General features: G+C 39.6%; 1 protein-coding gene across 8 annotated transcripts in view; it reads right to left on the reverse strand.

Annotated features, from left to right (window-relative positions):
• NXPH1 (neurexophilin 1) overlaps window positions 1–20158 on the reverse strand; it is a 428911-nt gene that overhangs the window by 311402 nt on the left and 97351 nt on the right. For all 8 annotated transcript variants that reach the window (XM_053220330.1, XM_053220331.1, XM_053220329.1 and 5 more), the window contains one exon: window positions 19371–19486. The gene's annotated coding sequence lies outside the window, so the exon portion shown is untranslated. The remainder of the gene's footprint in view (window positions 1–19370; window positions 19487–20158) is intronic.

Here is a 20158-nt window from a genome sequence, read left to right on the forward strand (position 1 = left end):
CCCAGTGGCTGAACTGATCCTTCCTTTCCTTTGCCTCCTTTTTGGTGGTGGCTGGCTTACACAGTAGTGATGTGCTCTCAAGGTAGCAGTAGTATATAAGTAGCTGCCTAGAGATCAATTATTGGTTTAGGATAGATCCAAGCTATTAACTTTGAGATGTGCTTTCTATGAGGAGGAGAATCTCTTGTCTGACTTGGCCCCAAAACAGTTGCCAGGTCACAAGCCACACATTCTCTGTTGGGAACAGAGATGCCCTAGTTTCTTGGCAGCACTTACGGATCCTCTAGCCTTCTCCCCTGCAAAGCAGATCTGAAGACCATAGTGAGACAGGACTTTAGAGCTACAGGCAGAGCTGGAAAGAGTTCAGCATTCTTAACGCTGTGTGAAGGGTACATGAAACCTCTCTAGACTATGTTTGCCACTCTTCTATAAACCTAAAATTATTTAAAAAAAAAAAAAGATGTCTGACATACTTGAGAATGCTTCTCCTTCTAACCATTTTCTGGTTTTCTTCCCTTCACAACAACCCTTCTCCCCCTTGACAAAAGAAAACACTTCTTCCCCACACTTCATTTAGCTGTGGTAAACTGCCCTAGGGTATAAAACCACCTACAAAGCACACCAGAGGACACATCTCAAATGCCTCTGAGGGTGAGTCTAGTGGGAGGAAAGCAAAGAGTATGCAGGAAGGAATAATGACCAGAGCTATTTTTTTTAACCTGTAGCCAATCTCTCTCTCTCTCCTGCCTACTTACTTCCTTGATTACTACTATAAGCCTACAAACCTAAGAATTTTAATTCAGAACTAAGAAGATTATCACAGGAATGTGGTAATACATTGATGTGAATTTTTCAAGAATTAAAGTCTAGGGGTGCCTGGGTGGCTCAGTCAGTTAAGCATCCGACTCTTGATTTCGGCTCAGGTCTTGATCTCGTGGTTCCTGAGATTGAGCGTTGTGTAGGGCTCTGCCCTGACAGAGCATAGTCTGCTTGGGATTGTCTATCTCCCCAACTCCCTTCTCTCTCTCAAAATAAACAAATAAGCATTAAAAGAAGAATTAAAGTCTAACACTTTTTCTTGGAGAAAAATAACTTTGATCTGGCTGATAAGTTCAACTGGAAGGATTGACTTTGCTAATTATATTATGTGTCAGACATTTGCATATACTGAATGAGCTAAATTTGAAACTCTAAAGTTTTGGTTCAAATATATTTAAAGTACATACAATATGCCAGAATACACATCTTCTGCAGCTATTTAAACTTGATAAAAATTTTATATATCCATTTTTAGATGTGAGGTTGTAAACACTTTTTCAAAATTCCTTTTAGGAGAATGCAAGCAAAAACTTTTAAGAGCAATTCAGTAGAAAGGGAAGAATCACTGTACTGCACTTTACTAATGTGAAGTGGTATCCTTGAGAGCTGGAAGGGTGTTTGGTCGGTGGGAGTGCATCAGTCAGAGCCCCAGGAGCCACAGGGCATGCTGGGATACAAGCAGATACCGAATAAGATTGAACACATGTCTGGACTGCAGAGACTCAGAGGGAGAAGGCCAGATCCCTTATCTACTCTGGTTTTTGACCTGCCTTGGTTCTTAGATCCTTTTGAGAATTTCTTTAATGTTATAGACTTCCCTCAAAAAATAATTCACATAATTGTGTACTCTCTAAATTTGGGGTACAATTTAAGGACACAGTAGGGAAGCCTTGGTAGAGAAGGAAGGATAAAAATGTCAATCAGTGTGTGAGAGCATTCCAAAACATTTTTTACACACATTAAAAAGTTCAGCCCATATGGGATCATAATATTGACCTGAGAACGAAGCCATGCTCATGACTAGGTATGTCAACTAGGTGCATCATTAGTATATCAGCCACCCTACCCTCCTCCTCCTCTACCACCATCTCTTTCAGCCATTATCCATCTCAGTCTCCCTTCTTCCCTCTGCCCCCCATCCACCCCTGTCCAACATCTGAAAAATACTCTTTAATTTTTAGTGTGAACTAAATCTTGGCCAATCATTTAATCTGATAACCTGATTTGGAATGAGAGCCAATACTAGCCTATAAGGTGCCTGTATACATTTTTTAAAGTCTCCTCCCTCTCAACAGACAAGTTAGAAAAGCTCCCCTCTAGGAAGACATAGACCCTAATGTAGGGATTGACAAGCAGATAACATTTTTGTACAAGGAAAAGGTTACCCCTTCCTCTGGAAGGATGAAGCCAAGCAACAGGGCATAGGTTTTGGTGAACAGCGTTGGCTGGATTTCTGCCCTCCAATCTTGATGTCACAGTCTGAGCTTCCCCTGAAAGCAGAGACTGATATAAAATCTTAAGCGCAGGTAGTTTCTTTAGGAAATATGATTCATGGAGCAGCAGTGAGAGTGAAACAGAGAAAGAGGAAAGAATAATACAAGGATGCATTACAGAGTTTGTCACTGCTATATGTGACTCATGCTTGATCTTGCTGTAACCTTCTGAGCAGCCTTAGGAAATGTCATAACTGTTCATCCAGGAGACAAAAGGGAGATAGATGTAATTTATCCACTGGCTTCTGTTTCCAGCGGTCAAGGATGTCTCCACAGATGCACTTTCAGGATTCACATGCATGGAGGTCAAGGTTTGGCACTAGAAAAGCTCAGGGGCAGGGAGCAAGATAGATATTAGCACCTGAGGTAAGGTGCTAACAGACGACATCTGTGAGAAGCTGCCTGAATGATGCATAGAACCGGTCACTGAAACATGGCTACAAGGATGCAAGTGGTTCATAAGAGGTGTCTTATACAGGTTCACAGCACACACTTAAAGCCCCCTTCCTGCCCATATTTGAATCTTCCCTTAGCTCAAATCCTTCCAAATATTCAACGTTTCACTACCTTACCTTTGCCCTACCATGAAGCCCACCTTAAAGGAAGAAAATGAGAAGAAAATTGAGATGTATACAGTTTCTAAAAGATAAAGAAGGGATGAAGAGGCCCAGTCAGTACATAATTTGTCACTGGGCTAAGCACACTCTGAAGAAGGCAGCAACCAACACAAAAATGAACCCAAATTACTGTTACCTTAGATGCTCCAAGAATCTTGATCCAGAGATACTTTATGAACAACATCTTTAAAGTCTTTCTGAAGGGCTGGCAATATCACAACCTTCACTCATCCAAACGAGGCAGCATGTAGTTTGGGAGAACTTGATGTCAGGCAGGACTGTGGCAGGAGAGGGCTGTGGTAAACCACCTGCTCCTGAGTCTCAGCAGAAAGTAGAGAGAAGTCATTTCATATGTTTTGGGTCAATCATAACTCCTCGTGCAATGTCAGAAATTAGCCATTTCAGTCACTGATGGGGTCCACAGCACACGGTGTGGGAATATAGGGATCCTAAGGAACACATCCATTTGCTAGTTCAAGGTCTAACAAGAACAAGGGAGAAGAAGAGGAAATAGAGGTGGAAGGAATAAGGGGTTGAAACAACAAATCTAGCAGGTCAAGGCCAAAGGAGATGGGAAGATTAGTGCTTCAAGAATGGTTTAGTTTAAAAAAAAAATGAGGGGGCCCCAAGCCCAACCTCAGCTGGGGCCACCCAATTGGAACCTAGGCCAAATTTCTGCAATAAACACTTCTGGATCACATTTTAAAAATTTTTTAGATAAATAAATAAATAAATAAATAAATAAATAAATAAATAAAATATGAATGAATGAATGAATGAATACACACATAACAGGGAGGATAAAAGAAGGTGGAGAGGGATGTCATAAATGAATGAGATTTAACTAGTAGAACTGAAAATAGAGGAAAGGAAATGGTTAAAGTCAGACTAACACAAAAAGACGCACGCATGTGCACACAGAGCAGAAACCACAGACACACTTGTGCCCTCAATCCTTCCTGCACAGCTGTTAGCATTTGCAGGAAGCCCCACCTAATCCCCAGGCTCAGTTGCCACCTCTCCTGGACGCCCTCCTCTACTACAGCCCTCCTTAAGCTGTGTGGAACTGATTGCTTACTTGTCTGTCTCCTCACTTTGAGTGTTTGTTCATTTCTGGAAAGCAGAAACCTTGGCTCTTTTTTGTAGCAGTGTATAATTCAAAGTTGTATCTCTGTGACAAAATATTGGTTAAAAGAATAAACCAACTATCCTTTCCATGAAATGGAAGTGTGAAAATAAGTCTAGAAAAGTCAAATTCAGAGTGAAGTAGTTTTGGTTAAAGACAAAATAAAACATAATAAAAATACAAAATTCTTATTAAAAATACAGATTATTTGCTTTCATACCAAGGGATTCTGATTCAAACTTTCTATCTCTCTAATTGCTGTTTCAAGTTTAGAAAGAAAGAGTTCTCCCAGGAAATTCTTGCCATCAAGCATTTTCTTCCAATTCTGACAAAACAGTATTTCCAGCTTTCAATTATATATTCAGAAAAACTTTCAATCCAAAATAAGATAAAAATGGTATCAAACAGTATTTATCTTTCTCTGTCTGACATATTTATATAGACCACATTTTCTTTATCCAATCATCAGACCACATTTTCTTTATCCAATCATCCACTGATGATCACTTAGGTTGTTTCCATCTCTTGACTGTTATAAACAATGCTTCAATGAACATGGGGTGAAGATATCTTTTTAAGTTAGTGTTTTCATTTTCATTTCATTCCATTTCCTTCAGATACATTCCCAGAAGTGGAATTACTAGATCATACGGTAATTCTTCTTTCAATTTTGAGGGGAAACCTCCATACTGTTTTGCAAAGTGACTGTACCAATTTACATTCCCCACCAACAGTGCACAAGCATTCCTTTTTCTCCACATCCTCACCAACACTTCTTTCTTGGTAGTTGCCAGATGCATGGGGGGAAGGTGTGGGCAAAATTGATGAAGAGAATCAAAAGTCATAAGGATGTAATATATAGCATGGCAACTATAGTTAATAATACTGTATTGCATGTTTGAAAGCTGCTAAGAGGGTAAATCTTAAAAGTTTTCATTACAAGAAAAAAACATTTATAAGCAAGTATGGTGATGGTTGTTGACTAGACTTGCTGCAGTGATCATTTCACAAAATACACAGATATTGAACCATTATGCTGTATGCTGGAAATTAATATAATATACATCAATGACACTTCAATTTTAAAAAGAGAAAAAGGAAGGCAGTTCATACATGCAAATACTTCGCCATGACTTCAATGATTTTGACTCAGTAGTAGTTTTGACAGGAGCCAAGTGAATTTACACTTTTACAGAACTTCTGATTCAGGTGATCCATGAGCCACACTTTGTGGAAAAGCCACTGGACATCTATTGAACTATAGACAGTAAACCCTATGCTAACCAACTGTCTTATAGTGATAATTCTGTCCAAGGGCATACAAGAATCGTCATCAATGAGCATGTCCTCCTGGGGCAGGAGGCCCCAGGAAGCACTGGGATCACATGCAGGGCTGTCCTATCCATGTCAGGAGACAGAAAAGTGAAAGCAGGCCTGACCCTGAGGCACTGCTAAAGCAAAATGATGTAGTATGTCAGGAACATATGTGAAAGTCTCTCACAGTGGGAAGTATGTTTAATTTCTTCAAAGAAGAGGTTAATGGTCAACAAAAATATATAATCAAATATGCTTCATAAGGAACCTTTATTCATTTTCTTGGAAACACTGAGGAGCTGTCCTAAAAAGGGTGGGGCTGATGGGTAGAGGTGTGTTGGAGAAGAGAAGGGTGTAAGGAACAACCAGAAGCATAATAGAGAATGACTCCACAGGGGAGAGAGTACTAGGGCTGGAGAGTTTCACCGATGGATTTTATAAAGGGCTTTGACAGTTTAAGGCTTTGACACAGGCTTAAGGGAAATGGCCAAGCCCACCATACATGGATGAACAAAGACCTTGATGAAAACAGGGTTATAAAAAAACATCTGGAAATGAAAAGCCATCCTGTTACTGAATCCAATTAGCATCTCCATCCATTGCTGTGTCTTCCATGACACTGTACATACAGCAGGCACTTAGCAGATGCTCCTAATATTGGCTATGAGAGGCATCTCCTCAGATACAAAACCCATACAATCCAAAAGAAAGAATATTTCATAACTTTTAATCATCCTAAAATAATAATAATAATAATAATAATAATAATAATAATAATAATAGTGGTACCAAGAAAGACATAAAGAGATGGCAAGGGTGTACCTTGGCTCAATCTGGAAAATCTAGAAATATCAAAATTGGTCTGATGCTGTGAGTAGCTCTGCCAAGAGTAAATTTACATGAGTATTATTTGGCTTGAGGAGGGTTTTTATTTTCTTCTGTTTTTCTTTTATTCTTTTCTTTTTTTCTTTTTTGGCATGGGAAATGCTAAGTTTCTTTAAAAGACAAAAAGTTGATGTCAAGCAAAAAATAATGGACTGTTGACAGAAAAGGAAATGTCTGAGGTCAGTGGGAGAGACAACACAGTGAAACAGGATCACTCAAACACTGCTGGAGTAAGAACAAATTGGTACAAAATTAAAAAAAAAAACAATTTGACAGTATATATCAAACATCCTACATTTTTTAAATAAAATCTTTGACCCCCCCCCAACTTTACTTTGGAGAATCTCTCTAGGAAATAACTGAAAACTATGCTGTTTATCAGTGTCATTTAAAATTGCCAGAACACTGAAGAAAAATATCTGAACATCTTTATAGAAAACAATTGTGATTTAGCACCTGAACATCCCTTCAATTTAGGGGAAATCCCAAGAGGTAAAGACTTCCAGGCCTAGCCTCCCCCTGTGGAAGACAAGTGGGCCATGTGCCTGCAACACAGGCTTAATCAGTCAGATACCCATACCTGGAATTTTGAATATTGAAAGTGTGGCACAAAGTCACACTAGGGGACAGTTGGAAATCTATAATAATTGAGAATGTTTATTCTGGGAATTACTGAATCACATTATTTTTTTAAGTAGGCTGCACACCCAGCACAGAGCCCAATGTGTGGTTTGACCATGAGATCACGACCTGAGCTGAAATCAAGAGTTGGATGCTTAACCGACTGAGGCACCCAGGTGCCCTGAGTCACATCTCATATGTTAAATTTAAATCCATTTAAATTCATATGTTCACCATGTGTCACATGTGAAAGCTAGAACATTAGTTGGAAAGTAACTGGACTTTGAAAATTATACTGAGGATATATGGTGCTATGGACTGAATCATTTCTTGCCAAAACTCATATGTTGAAGTTCTGATCCCTAGTGTGATAGTATTTGGAGATGGGGCCTTTGGGGGGGGTAATTAATTTTGGATGAGTTCATGAGAATGGTGTCTTCACAATGGATTAGTGCCCTTACAGAAAGAGAGACGAGAGGGCTTGCTGTCTCTCTGCCATTGTGAAGAAACAGCAAGAAGGCAGCTGTCTGCAAGCCAGGAAGAAAGCCTTCACCTGGGAACCAAATCAGCTAGCATTCTGGTCTTAGATTTCCAGCCTCCAGAACTGTAAGAAATAAATCCCTGTTGTTTAAGCCACTCAGTGTATGGTATTTTGTCATAGCAACTTAAACTGACTCATACACGAGGGAAGATTTGGAGGTCTCTAAGTACTTTGAACAGTCAACTGCCACTCTTATGTGATGAATGAGAAGGCCCTCTAATAACCTCATATAAAGAAGTTGTTTTGCAAGAAAAAAATCCATTTCTCTTTATCCCTTGCTTCTCGCTACCACTAGTCTTATAACTAGTGTCAGATCCCAGCATGTTTTGGAAATACAATTACAAAGTCAAACACTTGCAGGAAAGGTTTCTACACCAAAAGGATTGCTGGAATGTACAATTTTAAGTCAGAAAAATCTGGGGAATATGTGTAGAAAGAATTCTGAAGTTTTTCAAACAAGTGTACTCAGCACAAGTACATTCACCAGAGACTGTAGATTTGAGAAACGAATTCAAGCAGTTACAAGCTGTTTTAATTGGTGTTGGGAGGCTTTTCCTGAAACTTAAGACATAACAGAGGGCAACACTAAATGAGATGCCAGAAAACAAACAAACAAACAAACTTGGTTTATAAACAGGACTATATAAAAAGAGCTCATGAAATACGAATGATGGGATGAACTATCATATGCAACTCATCTACCACCACCCATCCTCTATAGCAGTCAAGTGGCTCTGACACCATTCATCAAGGCCGTGAGAAATACGTTGGTGAGGAGAGTGTTAATATCTCTGAAAAGCACTTTAAATGGCTCTTGACTAAGACCAGGATACTGAGGGAGGCACTGCAGCAAAACAGACCCCCTGAACTCCCTGAGGATGGAAGGATCCTGAGATGTCAGAGATTCAGAAGCACTGCTGAACCACCTAACACAAGATAAGAGTGGCTGCCACAAACAAAAAGGAGGGCCAGAGTGAAAACTGGAGTGGCTGACTTGCAGCTGTTCTCTCTGACAGAGAACAACTGACCATGAAGTCTACGGCACCAAAGTGTACCAGCAGATCACCAAAGTGCTACCAGTTTGTATAACTGGTTAAGACTCCAGGCTGGTGAAGAGAGGCCTAATCTGAGCTATAAGCATCAACGATCTCAATACCTCATGGATGAAGAGCTTCTTAACTGGAGGGGAAGAGGGGTGTCCTTGAGGAGGACTCAATACAAGCACTTTCTATGAACGCTTCCCCTAGCCTTCAAGCAGAACCTGTGGCACTGGGGACTTTTGGTCACATGCTAAGGTTCACTTTGAATCTTGGCTATTCAGAGTACCACTGGAGTTCACCTGTTAGATAGGGGCTTATTGGGTCTTCTGATAAATATTGATAAATTCTAAACAAATAGCATATCAACATAGCCCTGGTGGAACCCCCAAAATATTATGAGTATAATAACACAATAAATAACACAATAACATGAGTTATTTCCCTATATTCTGGTATACCATTGACAACTTATCAGCTGACAGATTCCTCTTCCTGGCTCCTTGATTTGTAGAGCTAGTGAAGTGGTGAATCTCAAGTCAATAAAACTTGAGAAACATTTTTAAAAATTTTAATGTGTATTTATTTTAGACAGAGAGAGACAGAAAAAGAGGAAGGGCATGAGCAGGGGAGGGGGAAAAAGAGAGGAGGACAGAGGATCCAAAGCAGGCTCTGTGCTGACAGCAGACAGTCCAATGCGGGGCTCAAACCCACAAACTGTGACATCATGACCTGAGCCAAAGTCAGACACTTAACCGCCTGAACCACCCAGGGTCCCTGTAAAATATTTTTAAAAGCCTGCTTTACTTCCCTGGAATGAAATTCATAAATATAACCAATCTACACACACACACACATACATACATACATACATACATACATACACACATACATACATAACAACCAGAATGGCCTACCTATAATATGAAGAAGAAATAAAAGGAAATTAATTTATAATTAATGCATGATTGCATTGGAAGTCATAATAGATTAGTCAGATACTTGCCCCATACAAAGAATCACTGTGAATGTTACATCTGTCAATGAAGGGTGACATATGTATGTCATGTGGCAACTCAAGACACAGAAGCAGCATTGCCATCATTGATGTGATTTTGAAAACTTGTGTTCACCTCAACACAATTAGGCTATTAGAATATCTGGAGTATCATTTGCAATTTGTGCAGGGGTAGGACAATGCTCTCTTGCAGAAGTCTGCCTTGTGTGCAGGGTGGCTAACATTCCCGGCCCTCGTCTGCTGAATCTGGTAGCACTGATCAATCATGGAGCAGTCAAAAGTGTGTCCACAAATTTTCAAAATGTCCCTGAAGGTGGTACCACCCATGTTGAGGACAAGTGTAGAAAGTGAGGACCATAAAGCAGGGAGGGATACTTGGGTAAATCTCCAGGATGAGTGTCTTCCTCCAAACATGAAAAAATATAGAGGAGGTGATTCCCACTAGAATATAAGCTACATGATGGCAGGAACCTTTGTTTTGTTCACCTACATATCTCAAAGGTGTAGAATAGATGTGGCACTCATTAGGCACCGAATACATATTTGTGGAACAAAAAATGGAAAATTCCATTTAACCTTTCAGTTTAGCCCACGCAGAAGACATTAGGGTCTCAGGGAATTGAAGGTAGTGACAACATGCTCACTTAATCAATTGATTGCACTATGTGAAAGTGCTCTTCCAGATGTGTTGTTCTTCCTGAAGCAAATAAATACAGATTTGGGTATCTAGTATGTGGATTTCAATTTTTAAAAAATGTTTTTCTCTCTCTGTATCACTAAAACCAGAGAAGTCCAGAAGCAGTTTGCTACAATCTGGCAAGGTGCATAGTATATTTTTACCATCCTGCCTCAGAATCTTGGGAAATCGCTAGCTCCATGCTGTAATTTGGTACCAAAAATTTTTTTGAACATCACATCCTTCCACGAGATACCATGTCTGTCCCTTATAGAGATGATATCTTAATACGTTCTGTAAACCAAGACAGAATTTATCCTAGAAACCTTGGGTAGATACCTACATATCACAAAGTGGCATTTAAATCCCTTAAAAATATAAAAACCTGATAATTTAAGGAGGGTAATATCAGAATATTCTTTCCAAGGTTTCTATGCTATGCAGGGAGCCTCCTACCACACAGACAGGTTTCTTGGGCCTCTTTGTGTATTGGAGGCAACATTTAAAGATTGCACAGTCAAGGGTGCCTGGGTGGCTCAGTCAGTTGAGTATCTGACTCATGATGTCGGCACAGGTTCATGGGATCAAGCCCTGCCTCAAGCTCTGTGCTGTCAGCTACGAACCTGCTTGGTATTCTCTCTCTCATTCTCTCTTTCTCTCTCTCTCTCTCTCTCTCTCTCTCTCTCTCCCTCTCTCCCTCTCTCCCTCTCTCCCTCTCTCCCTCTCTCCCTCTCCCTCTCTCTCTCTGCCCCTCCCCTACTTGAGCCCTCTCTCTCTCTAAAAATAAATAAATAAAAACACTTAAAAAATAATTTCTTAAAGATGGCACAGTCAGAAGAGAGAGCCCAATGACCAGGATCCTAAGTGTCCTAGGCAATGTGACCTTGGCTACATCTCATCTCCCTTGATTCTCCAGTCTGCCCATTAGTTCCATAAGTCACCCAAATTACCCTTTCAATATAATATGCTTTTCTGTTTCCATTTGCCAGGGTTGATATTTTTTTTATATTTGTATCCAAGAACCCTTACTGGGTTTGGGTTTATTCAACAATCCAAATTGGAGAACAGAAAAAAAAATTATAGTCACAATAAGTTCACAAGCATACAGTGAATATTTATATAGTATTAAGTGAAAATAGCAGGATGCAAAATGTTATTACGTAAATAAGTACAATAAACATAAAAAGTGTGCATAAAACACTGGAAGAAAAAACATTGAATGGTTTTCTCTGATAATGGGAAAATGGATGCTTTTTCTTTTTCCTTCTATTTCCAATTTTCTATAATGAATACCTAATTCATTTATAATAGAAAATGCTTATCTTGTAAAAATCAGGTTAGCAGGAAGATAATAAAATTTGAAAAGACTTCATATATTAGAAACTATTAATGTTTTTGTATGCTAAGTTAGAATAAAATCCTTTCTAATAAAAAAAATCTGTTGGGATAAATGAATCAATGTAGAAAAGTTTTTTGAGCTCATTAGAAGTCATGTGTAGCACTCCTCTCTGTAGCTGCATTTATTACTGTCCCTGCTTAGCTCATGGGAATCACTAAACAGCACTATGAAAAAGGAGGACTAAAGGGTACTTTCAGAGGAGATATTGGAGCCTAGAACCTTGGTGTATTTGTTTCCCATTGCCACTGTATAAAGTATCACAAACTTAGTGCTTAAAACAACACAAAATTATCACCTTGCACTTCTGAAGGGCAATAGTCTAAAATAGATGTTGGCCAGGCTGTGCTCATTCTGGAGGCCCTGGGGGAGATTTTCCTTCCTTGTCTCCCCGCCCCCTCCCTCCCACTTCTACAGGACACATCCTTGGCTCATCACCCCCACCAATCACTCAGACCTCTGCTTCCTTATCACTCCTTCTCTGGCTCTGACCCTCCTGAATTTGTCTTATAAGGGCTGTAATTACATTAGATGAATCCAGATGGTCCAGGACAATCTCTCCAACTCAAAATCCTTGACTTAATCTTATCTGCAAAGCCCCTTTTGTTATGTAAAATAACATGTTCCCACATTTCAGAATTAGGATATAAACAACCTTTGGCAGGTAGGATATGATTCTGCCTACCATACTTGAACTTTCAAAACCTCAGCTATCAAATAGGACTCAATGCCTTTCTGGAGTGGGAGAGGGGTATGACTATCTTTTCAGGGCAATTTTCTTCACTGCCTTCCCCAGAGCCTGGGTACTAGCCATGGCACGCTGGTGGCTACAAAATGAACTGAAGTGACCCTTGCATCCCGCAAACAAGATTTCATGACACAGCACTTAAAGTTTCTGAGTTTTCTGAGTTTTTTAAGAGTTTGAAGAGCACTGTGTTCCTTTAAAATCTTCAGGCAGTGCTTGCTTCGGCAGCCCATGTACTAAAATGTTCAGGCAGACTGGAAATTCTTGGGGTTTTTTGTTGTGGCTTCTTTCTATTGGACTAGTCTATTTTCCTCACAATATCCACCAGAAAAGAGAGTATTACGCATTTATGTGGTGACCTCTCCCAATAAAACATTTTCTATCTGCCTATGAGAGAAGCAAAGTATAAGACATGAGTCATAAGGCAATTAACTAGGCACCTTGGGAAAAGAAATAAAAGAAGAAAGTGATAAGTAAACTCTCTTCTGGGATAGCTTTTGCCTGATAGCAGCAACAATTACATCAGAACAACTAAAGAATCACCTTTTCACAATTATTTTTACAGTATTTTGCCACTTTAGATGCTCTGGAGAGAAGTGTTGTATGTTTCTTATGTTGTAATAGGCAATTTCAACAATTACATTTGTATAGCACTTGATTACTACAAAATGTTTTCATATAAATCATTTAATATTATTTAATGTATACGTTATTTGGTGTATTTAATAGAATAAATGTGCACTTTTAACAATTTCTTTTCTCTATTAACACTTTTGCTTGCCATCAGAGTGGTATGATGGTAATCATTTTACAACTGGCTTTGCTCCCTACCTGCCCCCAGTTAAGCCCTAATATGTGGTGATTTCAAATATCCATATGGAAACACTGCCACCATAGTTGACTGCAAGTTACCAGTGCATCACTGAGCTAGGAGTTAGGAAGAGATGTGCACAATCAGACCTGGCAAGTAGATTGAAGTGGGCTCCAGAATCTCTCTCCTATTTAGTACCCAAGCTTCCTGTTAATGGTCTCATATCCTAGTAGGCTTAACTTAAAGGGAAAACAACTGGCCTTTGAGGAAACACCCAGGTGGTACTCTGGAGCTCAAACCAGCTTCCACAGGAATTATAGTATGTAGTTGTGTTATGCTCTGCCTTCTTGCCCTTTGCTATTTCTGTAGCCTCTTCTGGCTGCAGTGTGCCTTAACCTCTATTGGATAACACTTGTTACTCTTCTGTGGCATACAGCCCTCAAGCTACTAGCTTGCTTCACCGTCAGAATATTTAGCTAGTGATTCGTGGAGCACAGGATTAGAGAAGCCCAGTTTTCTTGCCTCAAATATTTCCCTGTGGTATAGACCAAAGCCAGTCTCCTCTGGATCTCAGCACAGAATCACACCCTTAGTTCCTTCACTCCCTGTGTTTGGCCAGGGTGCATTTCTTTAGAAAATCACTCATACACTAATCCTCATCTTGGGGACCTGCTTCTGAGGCACCCAACCTAAGACATGTATAGGGATGAGCACACCAGGTCTTTGCCTCTAATTTGACCTTGTTTCAACCTCACCCTCTGGATTCTTTAACTACACTATTCTCCTGGCAGTTGGTGTAAAATTTATGAAGAATTTCTGATTATGAGAATTCAATGTATTTACAACATAGAATATTATTGGGTGGGGTAGGATATCAAATTCTGGGGAAGTGTGCATTTTAAACTGTTTAATTAAAGTAACAAAATGTGAGAAGTTCTTATACATATTTTCTGAAGCTTCTAGCTCCAAGCTGCCCCCAACATAAATTAGGCCTATTTAATCATGCCACCCACTTCCTGATTACACCCAATCACATGAGCAGCATTTCAGACGGTGTGCAGGGAGAGTTATGCCATAATATGGGGGATTCTGTTATTAACATAAGCTAACCAGATCTTTTCTGGCTGAGGAAAAAGAAAAGATCTCTCTGCTCTCAGTGGAAAAGATTTAATTTGTCTTCAGAAACACATCCTGTAACTAAGTGGAAAGGTCTGTTGCGCCTGTAAGAGGATGCCAAGTGCACAATCTGTAACGAGAAACCTCTACAATTTACCCATAACAACACAAAGCGAAGACACAGCTCCTGACTTCTAGAGACTTTCTTTGGCTCCACACACAGAAAAAGACCCCAGAGGAATGAATGCTTCTGTTTCCAGACTAAAATATGATAAAAACCCTACTACCAGTAAATTTTAAAAAGAAGTTCTCTGCAACGAACAGTGAGAATTCCTCTCAGTGTAAAAAGTACATGCCTGTTGGTGCACATACCTGACTGAGGTAATATGAATGAAATTATGTCCTTACTCTGTGTGGATCATAAAACCAAAATAGGATAAAATTCACAGCTTTGGGGGAATAGGGGAAGATGCAAAAAGATGCCTTAAAGCCTCATCTGTTAGTATTTCCTCATCTTCTGGAAGAGAGAAGGTTAAATTCTCATATAGCTTCTAGAGAGTACTTACAAATGCATTCAGAAAATAAAGCAGATGTTGGCAGCAAGAATAAAAATATGAACAAATGGGAACTATTACAGAACTTTATAATCTGCATCCACACATGAACTATTACTTCAATTATTGAAAAAAGTGCAGTCCAAACAAATTCTCAGGCCATGAATTCTCAGGCACCTTGCAAAGTCGCTGTCCAAAGATAGCACACAGGAAGTTAAATCTTGAGAGAGTCTTTTTTTGTTTTACTGATTTTATCACATGACCTAATTATAAAATTTTCCAGTTTAAGGGGAAAAAATTTTTCAAAAGAAAAAAATATATTTTTAAGCTGTTAACCGATTAGAAATAGGATAGCAGATTAAAGAATAAAAATTGATAAAAGAACTTTAATATTATGCTAACTCTGTACACATTGGTGTTGAGAAAAGGAATTGCAGAAGCCTGCATGGGTCATAAAAATTAATTAGAGACTTTATTTACATAAAACATTACCATCTAGGCAGATATGACAAGAGATTGTTATGGAGCTGTGTGTGTGTGTGTGTGTGTGTGTGTGTGTGTGTGTTCACTCATTGCTCACAGAAACAGAAGTCCAGGTAGAAATGTAGGCACATCATACACGTATTGGCTTACACAACAAGCCAGATTATATTCTTTTGTACGGTCAACGAAATGCAGTTCTACTCAATTCAATGCCATTATGGTAGGAAAAGGGTTTCTACATCCAGTAAGAAAAAAAAGAGAGAGAGAAATGAAACATTTGAAGAGAAGAAAGTATAGTCATATGACAAGACCAAGCAGCTTCAGAAGCAATGTGCCTTACATAAAACAAAGTAGATGATTTCTTGTCTTGTGCAAAACCTTAAAGGAGCCTTATGATTGTTTATCGTCTTCCCCACAGAGGTATATGGGTGGCAACTGAATTGTAATTGTTTGTTCTTCCTACTCATTGCATTGCTATTGCCCCGACCTTCACCTTTCAAGTCCTATAGTTGTTCAAGTTAAAATCCCATTTCATTGTTATTACAGTTCTCTCTGGTGGGCATGTGGATAAGTGATAAGAAGGGTGAGAGGGATGTAGGGAAAAGCTAGAAACCAAATAGCAAAGCCTAATTAAAAGTGCCTCATAAAGACATAATCTTTGACAAGTGATTGAGTTCAGAGTCTCTCCTAACCCTGTCTTCCTTTGTACCACACAATGGCACCTTGAGCATGGCATTGAGGCTCCGTCCAATGGCAGGCAGAGGCGAGAGAGGAGACATGTGCGGGCAACAATGAGCAGGAGTGTTGGTTTTGAACTGAGAGTGTCAGGCTGCTGACAGACCGCAGCCTGACACAAAGCTGGCAAATGACAAAGCGAGGGAGCTGGTAATGAGACACTGTTTGCACCCGTAAATGGGCACCCAGTAAAGAGACATGAAGGAAAGGTCACCAAGTGGAATGCATGAATGACAGAGCCCAAGGAGGTAAAAGTCACCTGCCCTGAGAGGCATCTGCATGCAAGGCAAGCAGCAGTGTTGAGCTGGGAAAGTGGGGATGCCCTGCGGGGCCTGACTTCCCACAGCTGTGGCCACAAGGCAGGGTTCAGGATTCCTCAGGCAGCTGTGACAGGAGACAAACCTTGACACGTACAGGCCTCCAGCGTCCTGTGTAAGGACTCAGCACCGCTCCTGGGAGCCCACAGTGGGTGGGGATTAGCATTTTGACCGTCCTCGGTATTGGGGATTAAACTGCAGTTGACACTTCCTGACAGGACTGTAAGGTACAGTGGATGTGGTCAGGATTCCCAAGAAGCTTGGCAGGCCACACAGTTTCAGAAGGCTGGGTAACAGCTAGAGGAAACTCATCGAGCAGGAAACCTGAAAGGACTCATAGGGGTCTCTAAGGTTATTGTAACCTGAGTTACAAAAGGAAAAGCCCCTGCAATCTGAGGCAAACATCTGAGAAACATGTCTGAACAGAATTGTTCACAGTGCAATGCTCAAATATCAGTGGGCGTTTGCCCCAGAAGACAGAGCATCCTCTACTCCTGTCACACTGTCTGTATACGCTCTTCCACTTGGGAAAGTCAGTCACTTTGCATCTACAGGAGGGCTGCGTCAAACAGGCCTCCCAGCCTTCTCTTTGGGTGTCCATTCTTGATAGACATCAAAGGCAACATGAGTACAAACAGCCTGACAGCTCTATTAACACAAAGGAAACAATTCGTAACTGGTTCAAAGTATTGAAAACAACTCAGTTTGTAAAATCTGTATTTCAGACAACATTCCAGAAAACAAAATTTTTAAAAAATACATTATGAGAGTATTAGATACTAGTACATATGGAATGAAGGCTGTGTTTTTTAACATTCTTTATAAATTCTTTTTTTTTTTCTAATGCACTCTGAGTCAACTCCATAAAGTTGGCCTGTTACACTTTATTCTTTCATATACCACTCCTCTAATAAAGGCTTCTATTGAAGACCTGCATGGATTGTTAAGAACTGTCACCATAAAAATATCATCTCCTGGTCTTTGATATTTTCTAAAGTAAAAGAGCAATTAGAATGTAACTCTGGTTTAAGTTTAGCTGGATTCCAATCCAATTAGCTTTATAAATTAATAACTCTTCGTATTTTAACAGTAAGTGATGTTGTTTAATTAGTCAGTTTACTGTTTCCAGTCTTAGTTCAGAATTTCACATTCTGAGGAGTTACAGAGTTTTAATTGAGTGGGTGAACATTCATCCAGAAAACTGTGCTAAAACTTCTGTCAGAACACTGTGGTAACATTAAGATTCCCAGGTGTAACAAAATTACAATAATCTATCTCTAGAATTCATAGTATTTATAGCAGGAGTCACAAATAAGCTGCCTAGGGATATTCTAGGCCTGCAGACAGGTTTTTTTTTCTTTTTCTTTCTTTCCTTCTCCCTATCTTTCTTTCTTTCTGTTTTTTAATGTTTATTTTTATTTTTGAGAGAGATAGAGAGAGAAAAAAAAAAAACCATGAATGAGGGAGGGGCAGAGAGTAGGGGACAGAGGATCCGAAGCAGGCTCTGTGCTGACAGCAGCAAGCCTGATGCAGGGCTCAAAGTCACATGAATTGAGCCAAAGCTGGATGCTCAACTGACTGAGCACCCAGGCACCCTCTCTATCTTTCTTTCTTTCTTTCCTCCCCAGAACTATATATATATATATATATAATATATATATATATATAGTATACACACACCGCCACCATACATACTATATATAGTTAGCATACCTAAGTATGTAATGACTGTGGAAGTAGCTGACGCAGTGCCACCTTGAAGGCTTCTTCATCTTTCATCTACTAGCAATTTTTGCTACTACATCCTTTGCAGCTCAGTTATAAATTCTGCACACTTGGGTTTCTTCTGCAATAACTTTCTCCCCTTTTTTCACCAAGCACATTGGAAATAAAATCAGTTCACCAAATATTAGGATATAAAAGGAATTAAGACCAGCATCAGCAAATGCTTTAGTGCCAACAGGCATCAAAATGTCCAACATCATCTATGACGTGGCCTAAAGATTTAAGGATAGAAGGTGTTATCAAAAAGAAAAGGAAGCAAATGTGACATCCAGGAAAGAAGGGAAAAAAGAAAATACCTGAGTGAGGATAAAGAGAGAAGCAAACACAAGGAGAGAAAGGCACTGTGTCCCTCTGGTAGAGAGACACCCACAGTGCCACCCACGACTCTCTCAGGGGCAGCTCAGCGGCCCAGATAACACCAGTTACCTACCCAGGATTAAAGCAACATATTAGAATAAAATTTCTCAGGGAGGAGGAGGAAGAGAAGGAGGATTTTATCTGCTAGGTAACAATGTTATGCAATCACTTGCAAAATGAGTAGAGATAAACCATTTGTTCCAAACAAATCCACTAAAGAAAAGTAGTTCTCCTTGAAATGTGTTCATTTCTCTCAAGGTTTTGCTGGTTTGAGTCTTAGGTAAGCCCACCTAATAGTCAGTAATAGACACTAATCTTATCATCTCCTAGACCAACCACACTGGTGACCAAAAAAAAAAAAAAAGCTCATTTCATTATTTCAGCTTATTCCCAATATTTAATAATAGGAGACATTTTGAGGGCACTAACAGGGTTACTTGTCAGGAACTCCTTTTACATAAGGCTAAAAACACGCCAGGAGTGACACTTGAAATTGATCATCCTTTTAGCCGTTCTGTCAGGCTTCCGAAAATTAATGAGTGGGCTGCAGAAGGGAAGTGGCTTACCAGAACATCACACAAATTTGCTGATCCTGACTTGTTGAAATTCTGCTTACCTAATGCAAAGCTAAACACCTCACTTCTCCACAGTGTTCACATCCTACCCAAGTCTCCTCCTGGGCTTCCTCCATATTCCCTGTCACTCCCTCCTCAGGCAGTCACAGTGAAATACAAAAGAGAGCAGTAGAAGTCACTCTCTTCAGCTAACGGAAAGACACAAGGGATACTTTTCACACTTAAACTACAAAATCACTGTACTTATGCAAAAGTCAAGATTCCAAATGTCGTATGGCATGTATTCAACAATACTAACTGCATGAATATGGTGTTCAAATCACTACCTGAGATGCAGTAAGAAACTTACCTGGCTCAGGAAATATCTTGATCAGGAAGCTGTTTCTCCTATGGCAAGGTTTACTTCTGCACTCTGTAGGAAAGACTTCTGCCATTTTCCAAGTATGAGAAACTCAGTTGCAGGAGCTGTGGAAAGAAACAATATTCTCTGTCCTTAAAATACTATAATTTACTGAGCTAGAGAAAAAACATAAACTCAAAAAAAGTTAAGTATAACAGCAAGTGACAACCATTAATAAGGCATTCTCCAAGTTATGGCAATTGAATAATAAACACTCCACACATATTTCTCACATTCACTTCCCCCTATAAACCCTAGGACCTGGCTAAGCCCCTTTAGTCACAGAGCTGTATCAGACAACACTGCCATCTAGTGGGCCTTTGAGGAAACTATCAGAACCCACATTTATGAAGTTGTTTTTCTTCTTGCTAACTAAAGCACTTAACAGGGCCCCAAAGTTATCTTCTGAATACTCCTGGACTTGAATTTCAGCTCTACCACTTAGCTCTGCAAACTTGAGAAGTTACTCTTGTGCCTCAGTTTCCACCTCTGTAAAATAAGCAAAATCATAGTACTTGCCTTGCAGGAATTTTGTGAAAAGTAAATGAATTAGCACTTGTAAGGGACTTAAAACAGTACCTGGAACACAGGAAGATCTAAGATTTTATTTTATTGTCAATATTACAATAATATTTTCTGATGATGCTTTTTAAATACTTGTACTTAATCCATACTTTGGAATAAACAGACTTTGTTGCTTGGCTTGGAGCCATAACTACCACAGATGACATTGTTGA

Source organism: Acinonyx jubatus, chromosome A2 (assembly GCF_027475565.1).
Source record: "Acinonyx jubatus isolate Ajub_Pintada_27869175 chromosome A2, VMU_Ajub_asm_v1.0, whole genome shotgun sequence".
Lineage (NCBI taxonomy): Eukaryota > Metazoa > Chordata > Mammalia > Carnivora > Felidae > Acinonyx > Acinonyx jubatus.